This window comes from Pseudopipra pipra, chromosome 4 (assembly GCF_036250125.1).
Source record: "Pseudopipra pipra isolate bDixPip1 chromosome 4, bDixPip1.hap1, whole genome shotgun sequence".
Taxonomy (NCBI): Eukaryota; Metazoa; Chordata; class Aves; order Passeriformes; family Pipridae; genus Pseudopipra; species Pseudopipra pipra.
In genome coordinates this window covers 33,024,339-33,044,879 of record NC_087552.1, presented here as the reverse complement: position 1 = coordinate 33,044,879, position 20,541 = coordinate 33,024,339, and the positions used below count along the sequence as shown (strand labels likewise).

General features: G+C 37.5%; 1 long non-coding RNA gene across 1 annotated transcript in view; it reads right to left on the bottom strand.

Moving 5' to 3' along the window:
- Positions 1–8,256: 8,256 nt before the first annotated feature.
- Positions 8,257–20,541, bottom strand: part of LOC135413116 (uncharacterized) — a 63,524-nt gene continuing 51,239 nt past the window's right edge. Inside the window, exons 4-5 of the long non-coding RNA XR_010430094.1 lie at positions 11,312–11,407; positions 8,257–11,230 (exon numbers count right to left, since the gene is read on the bottom strand). This is a non-coding gene — a long non-coding RNA (uncharacterized LOC135413116). The remainder of the gene's footprint in view (positions 11,231–11,311; positions 11,408–20,541) is intronic.

The window sequence follows — 20,541 nt, the reverse complement described above, 5'->3', positions numbered from 1 at the left end:
TCATGAAGTGCTGAGATGCTGCATGCAGCATTCATAACATTGAAATTTCTGCTTTCTTTCAGTAACCCAGAAATGTGGTATTGTTTTGGTAGGGGCTTTTTATCATGTCTTCATTAGTGCAACTTTTTTCCCAAATCAGCAGGACTGGTGTTGCACCATTTAAAGGTTACAATGGATTCCACAATTTGTGTTTTTGTCTGTGTCTGCCCTGCCTCAGAGACAATATAGGCCAGAAAAGATTGGGGTTAAAGCATGAATTACCTGAAAAGACAGAACTTCAGGAATGATTGTTTTTTTTCAGTGATTGTGTCTTCCTTAGGGCTGCTTCTTGCCACCTATAGCTTGGAGATTAATATAGAAATCATTTTACTGTCTATGGATTATTTGAATATGTGAGGGTTAATGGGATTGAAATAAGCTGGTTTTCATGAGGTCAAATGTCTTTCCTCCACTTTACCATGTATTGGATATATTAGAAATCCATGTTCAATATGTCAGTGACAATCATTTTAATTTCTGGATGAATTTGCTAATGGTATTTACTTCTGGTTTTTAAGGAGCATTTCTGAAATAACCAGGGGATTTTTGCACTTCTTAGTCTTTGTTATAGATATGAGAAATGCTTCTCTCTAACCCGAAAATCTTACAGTATTCAAATGAATTTCTGAAGAATTTTTTATTCTTTCTCTTTCCTTGTATTGGAAGAAATCACAATTTATATTCCTTTTGTCATCTACAAATGCAAGAACTTAACAATAAGAATATAAAATTTGAGGCTGATTATCTAAATTGATGTAATTCAATAAAGGCCTAAAACTATGCAGTTTAAATATAACATGACATTAGTAATGTGGCTCCAGATTGGCACTGAATTATTGAAAATCTCTGGGGTCTAATGTTAAGGTTTCAAAGTTAAAATGGATACTTCTTTATATGTATACGTGCATTTCCTTATTTGTGCATTCATGGGCTAAACTCCATTCAATTGTAAAAACAGCCCTGATTGCACGTGTCTATTTCAGCTTTTACCTTTTATATGAAATTAGCTTTATCTTCTTACCATACATACTTCTTACCATACATATAATAAAATATATATTTTATTAATTTGCTATGCTATCAGTCCTATTGTGTTGGTAGTTTCGTGGAAACAAAAAACCTCATAAATATCAGCAAAAGAATGAGTGGCAAAGAGTGCAAATTACAAGGAAAGAAGTCTTCAGCGCTGTACATTTTACACTCAGCGACAACAGAAAAGCTGCTGCCTACCCCCAGTCTAATTACTTTAATTACCATGGGCTTTATAGCTCTTACAACACCTGGTTTCTTCTATCCTTTGAAAATTAGTATTTCTGACTAAATCCATAAATCCAGCATGTATTAACTCAAAAGTTTTGAACATTGCTTTGTTCCTGTGCAACACCAGATTTGCTGTTGTTGCAATGAATAGAATGCTCATAAGGGAGAACACAGAAAGGATGGTACATTCAATCTCATTCCATTTGTGCTATTTAATCTGCTTTTGCAGATGTATGAGGGCTGTTTTCTCCTTCATCTTCCACAAAAATTGTAGAGTCTTATTTTTCAAAATGGGACCAAAAAATAGTTTCATAACAGACATGGGTTTGGTGGGTAAAAAACCAACAAAACCTCCCAACTTAATCTTCTTCACAGAAAGAATCTGAGTGGTGGTGCATTAAATTATAAAAGGAAACAAACCAAACCAAAAGCCCAAACCAGTGTTAAATGTTTTAAAATTCAGACCCACTTTTGCAAAAATAAACAGTTTAGTGATAAAGTAATAAGATTATTTTCCTTATTTCATCTTTGTTAATCAAGACCTTTGTTCATTTAAAATCAGTAATATCATTGCAACAATGTTATGCTGTGAGACAATAAGATTTTGACTTAAACAGTGGGGCATGCAGTATTTATAGAGACAAGTTACAAACTCTTAAACCCAGGTTTTATAATGGAAGTGTTGACACAGGCTTAATTCTGCTGGCATAATAAATTCCATTATAATGTTCATTATAGGAATTTCCAGTCCTTTTATAGACTATAGAGTCTCTGGAAAGCAAATGAAGTAAAGAATAACTAGACTATCACACAAACTCCTCACAGCTATTACCTCTTATGAGTGGCATATGTTTTGGAGTGTTACTTTTTTTTTCCCCGAAATATTCTCCTTTTCTTCAGAGGGTGGGACTTCAGTGTAACTTGATTTGTTTGAAGTTGTCCTTGTTTGGAAAAGAAGACCAATTTGATATAATCTTATTGTTAGTTTTTTGGAAAAAAAGATATAAAAGCTTCCTCTAAATAGCACCTTTTGATCTATCTCACAAATGAGTGAGACCCGAACCATGTTTCTAATATTTCATTATTTTCTAAATCTAGTAAGTGTGATCTGTTAGCCCTCTTTCTTGTACAAATTATAGTGTACCACTTTGTTGAAGGGTTTATATGCATTTTCACCCAAGAAGAATTTCACTATGTGTAAAAGCACCCCCCACATATTAGCCCCATGGAGAGTTTTAACCCCTTGTGTTTTGCATCAGTCACATGCTAGAAGTAACTGATTCTTATCTTGTCTGGAGAAAATCATAGAAGACATTAGTTAGCATATATTTTACTTGGCATTACAGGAAAGACACTGAACTGAATATTTTGATTCATATTTTTCTGTAGATTCTTTTCAGTTGCCCTACTGAAGCAGACTAGAGGAGAGGCTGCATCATATTGTATTGTATATGCACTTTTATAGCAATAGAAAGCCTAAATCCTCACAGAAAATTTGAAAAAAACTTTCAGGCATCTCTCAAATACTATCAGAAAGATCAAGGTGGACAGGTTTTATTGTTCTTGTATGAGTATATAGTTTTATATGAAAATTCTGCTAAGAAACTGTGAACTTAAGATCAATACTTCACAAAAACTCTAGCTCTAACTCTCTTTCTGTAAGTCTTGGGTGTCCTTGAAGTAATTCAACCATCTACCTGGAATCAGGTATATCAGGTGGACAAGGCAAAATATTAGATTGAGAAACTGTTTGGATGCTCTTTAATGGACCTAAAAATATGTTATGGCTGTGGTGACAACCCTATCAGAAGACAAGGGGAGGCTACTGATGCTAAATGCAGCATTGGATGACAGTGCAACAAGTTGTTGTCCTAAGGAAGACCATCATAAGTTTCTCTCTCCAGTGGGAATTCTGCTTTCTTATGGCTGTTATCATGTGGGTTGATTAATTTTGTACAAAGAAGGGAGATAGGGGAAGTGTCCTTTCTTGCTGCTTTTAATTCTCAGGATTCCCTTTTTAGCAGTTATTCCAAGAAATGACTCAGGGAGTACTGAGCTATAAGTAACATTGTTTTACTTAGCATAGAAGAAGAGGGAAGAAGGTGTAGATGTGTAAATGATTGGTCTAATACTGAAGCAGTTCAAGCCTCAAGTTCAATTGCAAACTATGAGAGCTGGCTGTATTTAATTAGGGACAGACAGCCAATAATTTATGAGTTGTACATGCAGGCCATCTTCAGCTAACTGAATAGCTCTTGCATTTGTTTGACTTGGCAAATACAATATTCCTTTCCCCCTTCTGTGATACACATCCCTTTCCCATCTACATTAACTGAACAATGAAAATACACCACAAGTAATACGCATGATATGATTGCAGTGTCAAGAAATAATAACCATCAGAATATCCAGCAAGTATATTTCCATGGGCATATGTGCACCTTCCTTTTTTTGACTGCTAATAATATAGTTCTTAAATTTCAGGGAACAGTAGTAAAATACGCAGGTTCTTGGTTTAACATGTGCTAAAGTTTGAAGGTCACACAGTATTTCCAATCTTTGTATTCAATTTATTAATAATTGCAGGGATATTATAACGGTACCTGTGAGATTCTGGATTATTATATTATCTCAGAACAACTCAAGTGTGTGTGTGTGGGGGGGACACAAGTTGAATTTCACAGCAGTGAAGTCATGCCTTGTCCAAACACCTCAACCCTTGAGACTCACTGGGTGACTGTAGAGCAGCTGTCAGTCAAAAGCAGCCCAGGAGCACGGCCTATACTATACCCTGGAGCCCCTAAGCCAGCCTTAGATTGGCTGGCACAGTGGGAACACCACCTCTCACCCTGCCTTGGAGCCCCAGAATGGCCAGTGGGCCAGAAGTCTTGCCAGGGAGGAGTGGCCACAAGGGGCCACAGCACATAAAACCAGCAACATGTGGCTCCATCTTTGCTTGAGACCTGCCACCTGGCCTCTTAGGAGCTGGACTTGCACAGGACTCTCTGGTGGTAGCTACTTAATAATGTCTTTCTGTTGTCCTTCTCTCTTCTTACTCCTTCTTTTTCTCTTTCTTTACTCCTTTCTTAATTTTTTGAGTAACTTGGGACCAAATGGGTTGTATTTTTTTAAGTTGTATGGGTTAGCATGTGCTAAGTCAGTGCTTTGTGGAATGCTTTGTTTTGCTTGTATGTTACCCTTTAAACGTTTGTCAAGACCTCTTATTTTCTCCCCTATTTTCTAAAGTTTATCAGTAAAAGCACCTCCTGAGAAAACGTATGCAGCTTCTTCTCTTTGTGCTGCCTCAAGCTGTTGAAGAACCAAGGTTCTCTTCTAAAGATTCAGTGGGCGAATTTTTGGAGCCTTGTATATTTTTAAAAAAGTAAAACTCCCAGATGAGTTTTTCATTCCAGTCCTGGGCTCTTAGAGTACCCTTCAAGCTACTGAAGATGAGGCCTCTTCAGAGACGGAGTCACTGATGTATCTTTCTTTTGTCCAAGTGCTGTACTGTCAGAATTCTAAAGACTGATTGCTCATCAGTCTGTATTTTAGGAAGTTTATAGGTAATCAGACTAAAAAGCTAGAATCTAGAAAGGCAAACTATTTCAAGTGAAGAAACGTCTCAGTGTGAAGTTTGGGAAAGAAATAATAGTTATTATGAAATGTATTTCCTTTGACTAGGTGCTATAACCTTCATATACCCTGTGGAGCATATTTCAGTGAACCACTTAAAGGGAAAAATAACACAGGAAGCTGGCTGAATAATGCATGTGCCAGATTCTCTTTCTATTTATGTTTGTCTTGTTTTGAAGAGAAAACAATGAGTTTAAGGAGACAATGGAGATTGATACCTCAAGGTAATTTAGAGAAAGCTTAAATGACAGTAAAATATATAGTTTTATGCATGTATATTAGGTATTAATAATTGATATGATCAGTGAACATTTACAAATTTTAAGAGACATTCAGTAAGTTAATAGCTGAAAAGATTATTTAGATAAACGTGGATGTGAATGTGGTTTGTAGAAGTTTTTATCACTCACACAAAATTTTATGTCCCAAACAGTGAAATTCCTATGGTAAGAAATCAGAATAGACCAGTACTGAAAATCATGCATGTAATTTATGTTGCAACTGTGATAATGAAATAAAGCTTTTAGTATTTATATTTGATTTATTTACACTTATTTACTTCTGTATGTAATACATTTTTCTCAATTTAAAATGGAAAAGTTACTCAGAAATAAGATATGGGACAAGCCTTAAGAGAAATGGAGGAAATGGTGGGGTTTTGGGTTTTTTTTTGTTGTGTTGGTTTTTCTTTTTAGATGAGTTCAATTATGTTATGAAGAGATTGGAATTATGAAAACTGTATTTGCAAAGAAGAATTTTATACAAACTTATGACTGATTATTTCCTTTATTCTCACCCTTTTTTTTAATGACACCTTAAGGAAAAAATACATTTAGAGAAGAGAAAAACCTTATTGTAAAAGCTTCTAGCATCAGGAGTGAAAAATTGCTTTAATGGTTCTGAGTCACGATAAGATTCTGCCGCACCTGCATGATACATCAGTGCCATAACAATGCTGTTTTCCTATCGAAGTCGTTATACCAGAGACAACTGTTCCTTCTTACTGCAGTGTTTCAATATGCAACTCAGGCATTGACAATCCCACCTACACCAAAGTCTTTGTAGAATATCTGATTCATTCATAACCACGAACAGCACGCATTAGATGTGAATGTTTCCCCCACAGTTCTATTTACAGATTTACATGGGTTTGAGGAAATAGAATGGAAAGCACAGGGTCTGCACTGAAGCTTCTTGAAATTCTGTTCTAGAGAACATCAATGTATGATATAAGTAATTAATTCCACATAATAATTACTATGTTTCTGCTTGTGTGCCATTTCATCTCCAACAATAGCATCAAATTAAGTACTTGATTGTTGAAGTAACAATTATTTATATCCCTTTAAGATGAGATATATCACTGGGTAAGTCATAACATCCTTCTGTTTTTACAGCTATTTTTTACTTTGAAATTTATTAGAATTATTTGTGTCAGAGTGGTGATGGTATTGTTATTTTGTAAGTCACTGAAATTAACTTTATCTGCAACTGTTTGTTGAATTTTTTGTTGTAGCTAATTCCTCTAACACCTGAGCATCCTGTACACAAAATTAATAGGAAAGTCTTACATGGACCTTAAAATAATTAAAATAATTCAAATATTTTAACAGGTTCCACTACTTTTTACATTTTGCTTTTCATAGGGTAGGTTTTCATAAGACAGGGAGGCAGGGTTCTCACGTGGTGGTAATAAATGTAGTACTTTAATTGTGAACATCACTGATGTTGGCAAGTCTTGTTCAAAGAAGGCTGTGAAATGTTTTCAAAAGAGATCAAGTCTAGATCTGCCTACTGTCCTCTGACAGAGGCTGTGCTTTGACCCTGCACACAAGAGTGTTGACAATGGTGCCACCAACAATGAATTCATCTTAATTTGTTGTATAGTCTCCCTAAGGATCTCAGTTCTAGTGCTTTACTAATATATTTATCTATTCTCTTCAAAAGTTCTGTATCTGCTTATCTTGAGGTGGAGGATATTTGAAGTTGCCACTGACATCAAACTTTACAGGTCTGTTTTAAGTTCCTTGTGAGGGTTGTGGATGGTTTTGGTGAACTTCTTTATATTGCAGAATTCTTGTGCTCTGTTAGCTTCCATTATTAATGGAAGAATATATTTTCAAAGTTCTCTACTCTATGTCCTTCTCTTTTGATGTTTCAGTCTGCATGCTGAGTGATGGATGCTACAGAAGTATCTGTCTTTTGTACCAAGTGTTTGCTTTTCCTGTTTTTGTTAGTTACTGGCAAATTGTGAAGGAATGAAAACACCCCCTCTCAAATGAGATCATTGCTTTTCATGCAAAACATCATAGCAACTTCCCCTGCCACTTTGCTTCCATGTTTTTGCTACCTGTATTCCCTTTCCTGCCCCCAGTTCTCACTGTAGTATTGTAAGACCTGCTCTGTGTGCCAGGACTGCTACCCACCTGTGGGTAGCAGCTGGGTGGTATGGCATTTGATCACCAGTCCTTTCCTCAGTGAATTTCTCCTCATGCTCAGTTTTGATCTGAGTTTCCTAAAGAACTCCACTGTCAACAGCTCATTGTCATTGGCACATATCATGTACGTGCCAAGAGCTTTCTTCTACAAAGAGTTACAGATGGGCTCAGCTCGAGTAGTTCTACTACAGTCAATGAGACCACTTATGTGCATGAAGTGCCTGTGTAAGGTTTCGAAGACGGTTACTTAAAAGTTATTTAAATGTACATGTTTTATATCCAGCAATGAACTTTGCAAGGACTGTTGCTGTGAGGGAGTTTATCTGGCTTGTATTGCTTTCTGGAAGATACACAGACCATTGTGTTATCTGTCTGCCCTTTCACGCAGATCTTTGTCTTGTCCACTCATGCAGAGAAGTGAGGTGTACCTCCTTGCTGTTCAGTTACTTCAGTGAGCTCTGCAAGGTGGATGAGCATTGTTAAGAATGTCAGGTCACACATGCTATGGACCTCCATGTCCACAGGTTTGGGATTTCTAGGAATTGCACCTATCCACCCTGTGGATAGCATTCTGCTAACACACATGATCAGTAGTGCTGTCCTCCCTCATATCTAGTGTTCCCAGACTGTTTGAGAAAAAAAAAATATAAGAGTACCTTCTGTCCTATTATTTCTTGGGAACCAGTCAGATTTTGTTCAGATTTAAATATTTTCCAATTCTTTCCCCTCAAGAAGTTTTGTATCCCTTAACTTATTTAAAGGTAGTCTGACCCTTCTTCCAGTCAAATCCTCAATTGTTACTTTTGCTTTGGAAAAAAAAGTTACTGTCACCTAGACACAGACAAATAAATTATTGTCTGCTCAAATACCAAGAAGTAATCTTGTCCAATTTACCATTTCTGGAGTAGAATATTCTTTCCAGACACTGCATAACAGCAAACAAATCACTTTGTGATGAAAATGTGGCCAGGCATCGGTGACTCCTTTGCATCATTAAGATTTTCAAGGAAGCCCCTCTGGTTTGCTTGATCTTGTTATTGCAGACTGTGCTATTAATGCATCTATTAAAATAACTACTAATAGTAAAGGTGAAGAGCAAGAGTATAACTGTCCTCCAGTGCTTTCAAATATTTATGATACTCATGCATTTGCTAAAAGGCATTCCCAGAAGCCTTTAATTATAACACATTATTGGCAGAAATCCATATGTTGCTTCTTTTTGCTGCCTCTAAAATCTTTTCTTTAGAAGTTTTATGCATTTGGTCGTTAGGTATAGCTAATATGTGTTCCCAAATCTGTCTCACTGCTAGAAAAAATAAAAGTTACAGGTAAAAAATTAGCATAAATAAGAAGAAAAGAAAGAGGGAACCAACACTAAACCAATATTATAGGCAGAGAAACTGAAGCTGCTGTCCCATGCAGTGTAACTAAGTCTCAAAAAGCAGTAACCACTCATGTTTTGTCTTTGCTGGCAAACCAGCATTCCTCTCTTCACACTAACTAAAATGTTTGTCCAGCCTTGATTTGGTCTGTTTCTGTGCCTTAAATCTATATAACCTCAAAAGCAGGGAGGGAAGAACAAAACCCTTTCATACAGCTTTTCATACTGAAATGCCTCAGCCAGGGTCAGAGCTGAGATAGGGAGGACAGCAGGACTGAGGCCACCAGCAGGCAGATCAACTATAGGATCCACCACCTCAAGCAGAAAGGAGATTAGATAGCTTGTCCCTTATCAAGTCTGTGACAGATTCAAGAATGAATCAAAATCTGAGACCAAGATCAGTGCCTAACACATGGAAAAATCAAGAGGAGAGTTATTTCTATTTAGTGTTCTTTTTCACTTAATGGTTTAACATTTGAATAAGTATTTGTGCCCACAAATATTTCTACTCTCTTTTATTTTCACTTGTAAACAGCATTGCAGGCTTTTGGTTTAATTTGTGCATGTACAACTTGCAAACTCAAATTACAAAATGAGACAGGAACATAGGTGTTCAGATTAAAAAAGCAGCGTATAAGTTTTCAAGTACAAAATAGACAGCTTGGCTCCAAAGATATTTTTATAATATTAGAAAAATATTATAAAAACATAAAATCAAAATGGTATCAAATCTGGATGTGTTTCAACTTAAAAGGGTTATTTTTTGGATAGAGAAAACATATGTTCGAACACACGTACAATTTTGTGTGGCCAAAAGTGTAGAGGCAGCACATTAATGATTATATACCAAAGGAAACATACTGTGTAATACATTTGTGCAAAAGAAAATAATATCACTAAAAAGCTGATAATAAATGGCTGTCTGGAGTATTTAAAAAATGGAGAAGTCTAGACTTCAAAAATATGGTAATTAAAATGGGTCTTTTTATTAAATACAGACAAAACTGTAATTAGTAGAGTTGGCATTTACTTGCAAAACAATGTTAAAACTATTCAAAGTTAAGTGATTTAGAATAAATGGCTCGATTACGTGGCTATCAGAGTTATAGAAGGAGAATACTAATTAGCACTCCTAATCTTTAATACTGTACCAATCCAATTCTCTCCTTTGGTAATTCTTTATTGTAGCCATAGTAACAAAAGGAGGAAACCTAAGTTGCACAGACATTTAAGATTCCTTTTATTTTTCTTTAAAAAGTCTTAATTTCTCTAAGAAGCTCAGTTTCGTACTTATAGCACTTGTAATTATACTTTTCTATATTTAAATATGACAGCATATCCTTAGGCATTAATTCATTCCTACATAGCTCATCTAGATTAAATTTTAAAAAGCTTGCTCTTGGTTTCATTATTTTATGAAGAGGCCTTTAAAATAAGCTGCAGTATTCAGAATTTAAATATATAAATATCTATATATAATGACAGTACTTACCTAGAATAGAACAGTTATTTTGAGGGATGTACTTTTAGAAATAGTTTAAAAGATTTTCATGCTAAAGCAAAAGAAAGTTAAAGAAGGTAGTGATTAGAAGGCTACAGGAAAGGTCTTAAAACATATAATGAATCATAGGTTAATTCAGGTTGGAAAAGGCCCCAGGAGGTCTCTAGTCCAATGTGCTGCTCAAAGCAGAGTCAGTCCTGAGGTCAGCCCGTGCTGCTCAGGGCTTGATCTGGTTGGGTCTTGAAAGCCTCCAAGGCTGAAGACTGCACAGATTCCTTGGGCAGCCTGTTGCACTACTGAACTGCCATAATAGTAAACGAGTATTTTCCTATTTCCAATGGGGCCTCCTCTGTTTTAGTTTGTTTGTCATCTCACCCTCTTGCCACAGACTGTTGTGCCTGTGTCTTCGTGCTAAATTTACCACAGGCACTGGGGGTTCCTGAAGTGCCATCCTTTCTCTCAGGTGAACAAGCCTCAGCCTCTCCTCACAGGATTCCTGCACACCTGCTCCAGTCCCAGCCATCTTGGCAGCCCTCTACTGAACTTGCTCCAGTTTGCCAGTGTCTTCCCTTACTGGTGAAGAGACCTTAAACCGGACACAGTATCCTAGATGTGATCAACAACTGCTAAGTAAAGGGAATAGACATTTTCCTTGCCACTATGTATTTTCCTGATGATACAGCCCCAAAGATGACTACCCTTCATTACTGCCAGGGCACGTTTATCTTTAGATTATGGTCTGCCAGTGTCTTCTCAACAGAGCTGTTCCACAGCCTGTACCAGTGCAAGGATTTCAGACATTCAAGGTGCACAACTTTGCATTTGTCCTTGCTTTGTTTCTTGTGGTTCCTGCCATCCTATCCCTCCAGCCTGCGCTTCTGGATGGCAGCCATGGCTTCAAGTAGATTGGCTGTGTGCACCAACTGGGTGTCACCCGAAAGTTCAATGAAGGTGAACTCCAACGTCTCCTCCAGATCACTGAAAAAGATGTTAGACGAGAGAGGTCCTGAAAAAATCACAACTGGCCTCCAGGTAGAGAATGAACCATTAACCACCCACCTTTTGGGCCTCAGGGCTCAGGCAGGTTTTCACTCATCTAGTAGGCCACCCATCCAGACCCACCACCTGTAATGTTCCAACTCAGATACCAGCATTCTGTAGGAAAGGAAAAAGTACTTCTAGATATTTTTTTTACCAGAATTCATATTTCTAAACTGCAGAAGAAGCTCTTTACTAAATAGCACTGCAATATTTTAAAGTCACAGATCTGTAAATATTTAATCCGGCAAAAGGGGTTTTGCACATTATATAAAATGTGGTTTATTGATTTGTATACAGTAAATAGCATAGCATTTCTTCTCTTTCTATCTAATATAGTAACAGGAGTGAGAAATATCTTAATTGTACTTAAAGTACATATCCTTATCATAGTTTAAATCTACCATAGTGAATGTATCATCATGTCACTGATCATAGCTCTTTTGAGAATGATTTTTATTAAAATATATTTATTTCCTTCCTCTGTGAAACTGTATAGGTGTATGTAAAACAAAAGTGGTTAGGGAATGGAAGTTTTTTCTTGGGAGATAACCTGAGCAATCTCTGAGGTGGGAGCCTTAGAGTATTTGATATGAGAGGCAGGATGGTTTTCCAAGTTATAAAGAGACATCTGTCCTCCTTGACTTCTTGATGGGTGCCATCCCTAACTGATTTGGTGCCAAGGATGCACAGATATGTGCCCTGTTAGATTTCAGGAAGCATGTCCAGCCTTATCACAGTTAAAGGCACTTGCAGTTGTGACCCAGAGCCAGACCGCAAAGAGTGGCCCAAGAGCCAGCTCCCTCAGTACAAACAGCTTTGAGCCACTGGCATCTGTGATATGTTCATACTGAGCCCCTTGTGCAATGTGCTCTTTTTAGAGCAGGTGACTGGAAACTCTCTTCCCCATCCTTCCCCTCAAAGAAGAGCTGGTACCTGCCTAACTAAGTCATTTAACTTGTCCTTTTTTTCCGTTCTTGGCTCATTTCTGACAGGTTGTTCTCTTCTCCACCACCATCTTTTGCATTGTGACTCTGTAATTCTCTCCTTTGAGTAATTTGAAGTCATGTGAAAATTTCCTCCCCTAAATTTTGAATTTCTTTTACCAGGATTTTCCACCACATAAATAATCTGATGAAAATCAAGAGAGGACAAATCTGAAAGAAAAGTTTCCTAATACTTGCTCTAAGACTCTGCGTCCCAAACGGCAGCCTTTATAATTCCCCCAAGAAGCCACACGACTTTGCATCCACATGGATTCTTTAGTTGTCATGCATTTTTCTGAGCCTTCACACTGACATGGCTGTCCAAATTCTCAGATGGAGGAGGGTTAGGTGGAGCTGGGTTGGAGGGATTGCAAACTGAACCTGCAGCTGTCTTTAGCCACATGTTCACGTAAAATCCCCTATTTCCTGAAGGCTTTAAATTCTTTTTTCCTGGGCATCCCCAAACTAGCTTACTGTGGAGTGACCCAGTCATAATTTACATTTAAGCCTAATTTGGATTCATAAGCAAGGCATTCCTCGGTCTGTTTCACCTGAGGGGCTCTATCCAGCTGGCATGCTCGTAGCATGACTAATGGTGCAGGCTGTGCGTGAAGTACAGCAGCAGCAGGAGGTGATGGGAGTCTTCATTCATTCCTCCAACAGGAGCATGAGTAACCAATGTGGGTTCAATCTCTTCTCAGCAGAAGGATTTTACACCCACCTTTTGCCCCAATCTTCCATGTAAAAGCTATTCTAATATGGTTTTCTTCTGTGAAAAGCTCTACATTTAAAAGGAATATGTACTTATTTTTATTAGTTAGTGAGAGGAGGTGGGGAGGAGTGTGCACAGAATTTCTACCAGAACAGTCATGCTATCTAGGCATCCTGGGGCAGTTAGAACTCTTACCTGGGAAAAGAAGAGGGCTGAATTCTGCTCCTTGCTATTGGTTATTTAAAAGCTTTACCTGATGACTGATTAACAAAAAAATTCATGAACGTTAGCCTCTTGGCTGTTGTATCAACTGGATGCCTAATGCTACTCACGGATTGAAGAGGAAAGGGAAGAATCTGCCTTGGTAGGAAGTCACCTGTTTGCCACTCTTTCTCCCCCCCTCCTTCCCTCCCTGCTTTCTTCTAACAAGTCTTTTATATCTTTTTTGGATTTAGACCCTGACTGTAGGCTTCAGTCCTTGCATTCCCAAGCTATACTGATACCAAGGAGCATGAAATGAGATTTGCCCTAAGGCACAAAACTCCAGCAATATGCATTTAAAAAGCTTTGTGTGCACACAACTGTCTATTACAGTGGTATTTGAAAAAGAACAAAAATGTATGTTATTATGCTCCTTTGACAGCAGAGCGTACAGAGCATGCAAAGTAGAACAGGTCTTGTGGCTTGTATGTTCATTCAGAATTGAAAGCAGTGAATAGAAGAGGCTAAATCAAGATAATTATGACACTTCAAAGTGTTTGCATGCTATTTGGTAGAATCACTTTTCTTAAGACGTTTTAACGGATTTGTTCTCAAAAAGCAAAAAGCACTTAAATTACTGATATGTTGCTACATGTGTGTATAAATGTAAATTTTCATTTAAAAAAATATGTGTGCTGTTTATTTTATTAAAATGTTGTTTAATAAATATTCTTACTAAAGATGTACACTCAGTACCTGAAAGATAAAAGAAGTCCCTACTCTTTATAACTTTCCCAGTATAAAACTTGAACAAGTAAGATATTATTGCAAAGCAACTGCATCAGAATAAAATTTTAGGGATTAGAGTAGCATTAGTCTAGCTGAAATTTTTCTTTACACAGCTCAGAGCATTATCCAGTCTTCATACCATTGATTTCAGGTATAATTGGGATAGGTGTGTGATAGGCTACACAGCACAATGGAAAGCTAATGTCAGGTCCTTGTGTTGTTTCTGTATGGGAAGGTCAGTACACCATCTAGAATTTTAGTGTTATGATGAGACAATCATCATGGACAGAGAGACCATTTTTAAAAGAGACATTTTTCTTTAATTAAAGTAGGACTACACATATGAAAAGCTGAAACATGCAGGATATCTGTAAGTTGTAACCAAGTAATTTAGCTAACAGGTTGTTTCTAATCAGGTTAAAGCAGAAAAGCTGTGAATTGTGAGTCAGCTAAGGAGAGGATCAAGTTGTTGAGAGATCAAGATTTATCACCAAAGTGTATTTTCCCAGATCTGAAAGAAACAGAGAGGTCCTTTCCACCACCCCCCCCCACCCTCCCCACTGGTAACACCACTGTAAAAGTATCTAAGACAGTCCATTTACTAGATTATCTTGAAACTTCAGAAACTTGAAAGCGTGTTATATGGGAAGTGTAGTACTGCATAAGCACTCAGACTTCAGCCAGCAAAATAAAAGGGACATTTAATACCCCAACAGTATTAACATTGTATTTACAGCTGCTGCTGCTGCCCACATGAAAAAATGTTTCCCAGGGGCTGAGATCAAAGGTACTGCCACAGTGTGACCTACTATGGGACTACACTATAATAATTTTACAGTTTTAACAGATTGTTTCCAGTGAAAATGTGTGCGATACAAACTGCAGGTGTTCATAAACAGAGAATGAAAGATTTTTTTTTTTTAATACAGGTTAAAATTTAAATTAGCTACTTGCTTCAGCTGTGCAACAGTCTCATGTTTGAGAAGTGCCTCCTTTACCTATAATTTTCAGAGAGCACATATAATCCTAGAAATTTGATGGGACCAAATGAATCCTGTGTAACTGCTAGCCTATTCTTTCATATTAGACCAGTAGGTTGATAGCAGTTTGTTGTCTGTTTGCTATGGGGTTTTAAAATTAGTTTTTGTAAGGCTATTGATACCTTATATGTAAGGAAGTTTATATGCAAGTGGAAGCTTCTGCATTAAAAATGAGACAGAACCCCCACAGTTATTTTACTTTTCAGAATGTCTTAGCTGAAGGAAACTAGGCTGTCTCTCTCTGTTTTATTTTGCCATCCTGATGAAGGAAACATCATACCCGAAAGGACTTAGAAATGGCAGCACACTGCTTGCCAGACACTGAAGGTTTGTCACCAGAGTGGTGCACAGGCATTTAGCCTTCTGACTCTATTAATGTTAATGGGAGTCAGGCAGTTCAACCTCCATATACCATGCTCTAAACATATCCATTGAAGTCTGGCAAAGAAGCCCTGAGGCTTCCTTGTAAAAGTCTTTGAAACTGCTGCTCTTCTCCTGTAAGATTTGTGATGAAAAACAAGCCAGAAATCTGCCCACAGAGACTTCCATGCAAAAGCTGTGCCTTAGTAGAGATAGGTCTGATGTTTTGGCATATTACTAAAATCAAAGCACTGTGAGGGGAAGAAGGGTGATGTGAGAGGTACATGCTTCCCATGGGAAATGAACTGGATGGCTTTGTAGCTGCATCTCCAGGCAGGCATTTTCTTTACACATTATATTGAAAGCTGCTGAGAAACACCTGAATCAGGCACCACAGTTCACATCCCCAGCCCTGACAAAGCATTGCTGTTTTATTGTGTTGTTCTGGTCTGGTGCAAAATGGCTATACAGTCAATTTATCTCTCTTCTGGGAGTGTGGAAGGATATTCATGTTTTACAGAGGGCTGACCATAAAAATCTCTCTTTCAGCTCCTCTGTCAGTAGGGAAAATGAGACCATCCCTGCTGCCCCCAGTTATGTGGGGAGCAGGAACTGGGGGAGCTGCCCTTAGAGCAGCTGATCAGCTAGTTACCTGAGAGAGGAGGAGACTCAGCCACATCTGTGAATAAGGCCTCAGGGAGGTTGTTCTTCATGCCTTCTGCCATGTGTGGTCTTATCTACAATGCAGTCTGAAGGTAATATTTATTCCCATGTAGATATTGCAACAGGTTCACAGTGCAAAAAATGGTTTCTGGAATGTAATTAAAAAGGGGCAGGAAGCCAGCCTCCAATGCTTTCTTACTTGTACCACCATAAGTGTGAAGTATTATAACCCCCATCATCAAAGCTACTCACTATGAAGGCCCAGGGAGAAAAGAGTCAAATTCTTTCTTACTTTCAAAGATGCCTTAAATTCCTTGACTCTTCAAATGGATAAGTGAAGATAGATGGTTCTGGGTTAAGGCAGTTTGAAGTTATTCTCATACGTCCTCAGAATCACCAAGTTTTTAACAGTGGCCTATTTTTTCACTTCCTGTATTCCTGCAGTTGTGTGGTCCCCTGCAGACTGGGCTGTCTTCCACAAGCCATAAAACAACTTGAGGACTGCCCTGATTTAGACTTGTTTAAAATTCTTCTTGACTGCAGTCATTGCCCAGAAGTGCAGCAGTGCAGGGTGGCAAAAACCAGCCATATTGCAACTAAGAATCTGCCCCCAAATAGGTTTATTTTAATTGAGTGCCACTCAAGACATGTCAGGTAACAGATTTCCTGTTAGGAGAACTCATTGAAATTCTTGGTAGCACAGAGGGATATTTCATTGTTTACATCTTTGTATTCATCCATAAAAAATATCTTGCAAAGCAAATACGTGTCTGGATGAGGGGAATTGAACTTCATGCTTCCGGATGTAACACGATCCCTTCAGAGAAAGAGGTCTCTACTTGCATGCTGCCCATCCCTTTGCACAAGCAACTGTGCTGTGCACAAGCAGTGCTGCGGATGTGCTGAGACAGGAGCCAGCAAGAGTGGTCCTTTCTTGTCGCTCGCTGACCACAACAGGGAGCTGGTTAATAGATGACAGTGAACATGTAGCAGTCCATGTGTCCCTTGCCACCATGTCAGGTCACGTTTCTACCTATGCTACCCTAACCTGTGGGATTTATTTGTGTGTCACTCAAAACAGACTTAATTCACTTCACCAGCAATGTTGCTCTCTGGAGAAGTACCATCTGCTGTCACTAACTGACTCCAAAGTAAGATACTCCCACTTTTTTACATGTAAATAGTCATTCTATTTTTAACTTTTAAATTTTTTTTTCTTGAATCAACAGGTAAACTGTAGTTTATGTTTTTCTGCTTTTTCATGCCTTTTTTTTTTCTGTCTCCTACAAGACATCTTGTCAACTAATATTTCAATGAACAGTATTTTTGATTGTTCAGGAAACAAGTTGAGCATTTTCAGAAGCCTCTGAGCTTTACAGAGATGGTGCATATCTTTCTGTGTATGTTTTAGAAGTGCAAGCTTTTTCTTCCACGATAAATAAAATGCAACACAAAAAACCCCAGACAAACATTTTATCAGCAAGAAGCACCACAATGAAACTTTTTACTTGACTTCTTAATGCTTTGATGATTGAAATGGAACATCACACAAATTTAAAAATAAAAAATTAAACAGCTAAAAATAGACTTCATTTGTTTATGCTGTTTTTCAGCAAACTGTCATGATTAATCTGAGAAGTACTGGTATGATCTTAAGATCACTTTAAAAATAAATTTGCCTTCTTTTTTGCTAAAGATACTGGACAGCAAGATGTAAAGTCTCAGAGTAATACTAATATCTTGTCCTTGCAGCAGAGAATGCAAAAGCCACCTGTGGTCATATATTGAGTGTTGATCCACTTCCTATTCAGAGATGACACATATCACAAGCCCAACTAGTAAGGTTAATTTCTAATTCAGTGGCTCACAGAGAGCTATGATGACAACAGAGATTTTTAAAATAATGTTTTCCTCAAAGTATAGCACTCCCTAAGCTGAGGATCACATGTTAATCTCACCATCTTTTTCTTGATAAAGCTTTTCACTGCCATTGCCATGCCTCACAGGCTGCTTGAATCTTCTGTTTGGTTCTGCAAGATTTTGTAAGGTCTTCTTTGGTTTGTTTACTGACATATTGAAAAGGTGGAGGAATTTCCACTGACCCAGTGACCCCAGATGTTTTCTCATCATCTTTGAAAAGAGTTACTCTACTGAATGTGTTTATTCCACTTGATTATAGCAGAAGGGTTTTAGAAATGCATAACTGTGTTTGGCCCATGGTTTTCTGTATGTCCAATTTGACTTCTTGACTAAGAGCTGAAAAAAGGTCAAGATCCTGTGATCAAAATTAAATCCTGCTGCTTATGTGCACTGAGCAGAAATTCATTGCTAGAATAGGATTAAAAAAAAAATTCAAAATCTAAAGTGAAAGTTAAAAATTTCCCATGTTCTTAAAATCATAGCAATGATTTTAAGGGGAAAAAAAGCGCAACCAAATAACTGCTTGTGGTTTGTGGCAATATATTGTAACAATGTGAAATGCACTTACAGGATGCAATAAAAGTTTTGGGGTTTAATTTTGCTTTTTGCATCAGTACTTTTTAAAGTTATTACATCTGATATTTATACAAACTAATCCTTTTTTTTTTTAAATCAGTTTTATTGATTTGTTTTGCTGTTTTATCCTGATGAAGTAGAAATTTTCCTGTATCAGACATTTCACTTTGCAAAATTGTGGGACCTTACAGTTTTCATAATAATAACAAAGCAGGTTAATTTACCAAGGTTTGAAGATGCAGAATAGTGTAGTTTTAACTCTATTTCAGGAACTATATTTTTCAAACAAAAAAATTGAGCCATCAATCAATGACAAAAATTTGTCACAAAAATATGCATCTTCTACACTTCTTAGCATCTATGAAACTAATAGTTATGAATTCCACCACTTCCAAACTGAAAACTCACCTATTTGCATTACAATTACAGTTAATATATGGTATAAGAGTTAATGGATCTGCAACTCAACATTATTTTAATTACTGGAATATTAAGCCATAGATACATCAATTTCATGAAATTTGGCAGATTGGCATTGGGATTTTATAATATGTCAGTGTCTCAAGATTTCATTAGACTCTTGAAACAGGCATACCTAGTAGCCATACATAAATACATGAGGAACATGTGAGTGAACTGAAAATGGAGGATGGATATCGTAATATTGTTTGCTAAAAGAGTTTACAAAACGTAACATAAGAGCATTTATGAAATAATTTGCTTATGAAACAGAAATCCGCCTTCCCCAAATCTAATTTGAAGACTTGCTTGTTACATATTTTCAGAGTTTGCAAGTTATAAAAAATTGTAAGTATTGTATAAATAATTTAATTATCTGTGTAGTTAAAAAGCATCATGGATATTTCTTATCACATCTGTGATAGGTAAGAATGTTTTCATATGTATTTTCTGCAGTTCATGTTTCCCTTACCTATATCAATTGGAAAACCAATAAAGTAACACCAAGTTTTCTAACTGTGGTCCTCTCCAGAAGAAGCCTTAGAAGGATTTAAGATATTAAAAGTATTTATCAAAATTTTAAAAAGTCCTCTTTTTGTGACACCTAAACTCAAATTTGCAACACCTGCTTGCTTCCCCCATGTGTTTCTTAGGGCCCTGCAACTTCATTTTGATGGTGGGCTGGGCTGACCTTGTCTGGGGGATGCTAGGAGCCAATATCTTCAGCTTCTCTGGAATCTGAGCGCTGGCTACATAGCTTCTAGCAGTCCTGCTGACCTGTTGTGCACACGCAGGGAGCGCCTGCAGGCACTGACAAAATCTCAGCTTTGGAGGGCATGTATGTAATTTTTTTTGTTGGTTTTGGATTTGTTGTTTTGTTTTGGTTTTTTTTCCAAACAAAAGGGATGCCAGAACTGGTGGCCACCTGATGTAGTAGTAATTAATATACTAATCTGGAAAGACAAAGCATTGATACTCACTCCCTCTCCTACCCTCTCCCTCAATTTGCTGGTATATAGCTTTTGGAGGCCTGCTTTTTTAAAGGCAGCCAGACAAAGGTGAGTGGGAGTTCTGGAGAAGTTACTTAGCTGTTGGGTGCAGTTATATTTTGCTTTTCAGCTGATAGCAATTGCAAACACCTGTTGTGCTTTTTGCTTACCCAATTTCTACCAGATGAGCCCTCAGCACTGCATTTTAGTGTCCTTGCACCAGCACAGGCATCTTTCAGCCATTGGAGCACTGAGAACTTTGTATTCCTCTTTTCCTTTGTGTTCCTGTGGCAGTAACATATTGTTGTTTTAAAGAAGCAAATTGCTAAACTGGAATCGTCATTGTCATGAAGGGGAAGAGTACACGCTAAAGTAAGAAAATCTGCAGTGGGAGAAGGCTAGGAAAAAACACAGTAGAATACAAATGTTAGAGTATTCATGTAGCCTCTGAGAAAGTTAGAAGATGGTTTAACATTTTTTGTAGTTTTTATGGGTAATGGGGGCTGAGGCACAAGGAATATTATTGCTAAGGCTTACGGGCAGTCTACTTGTGACC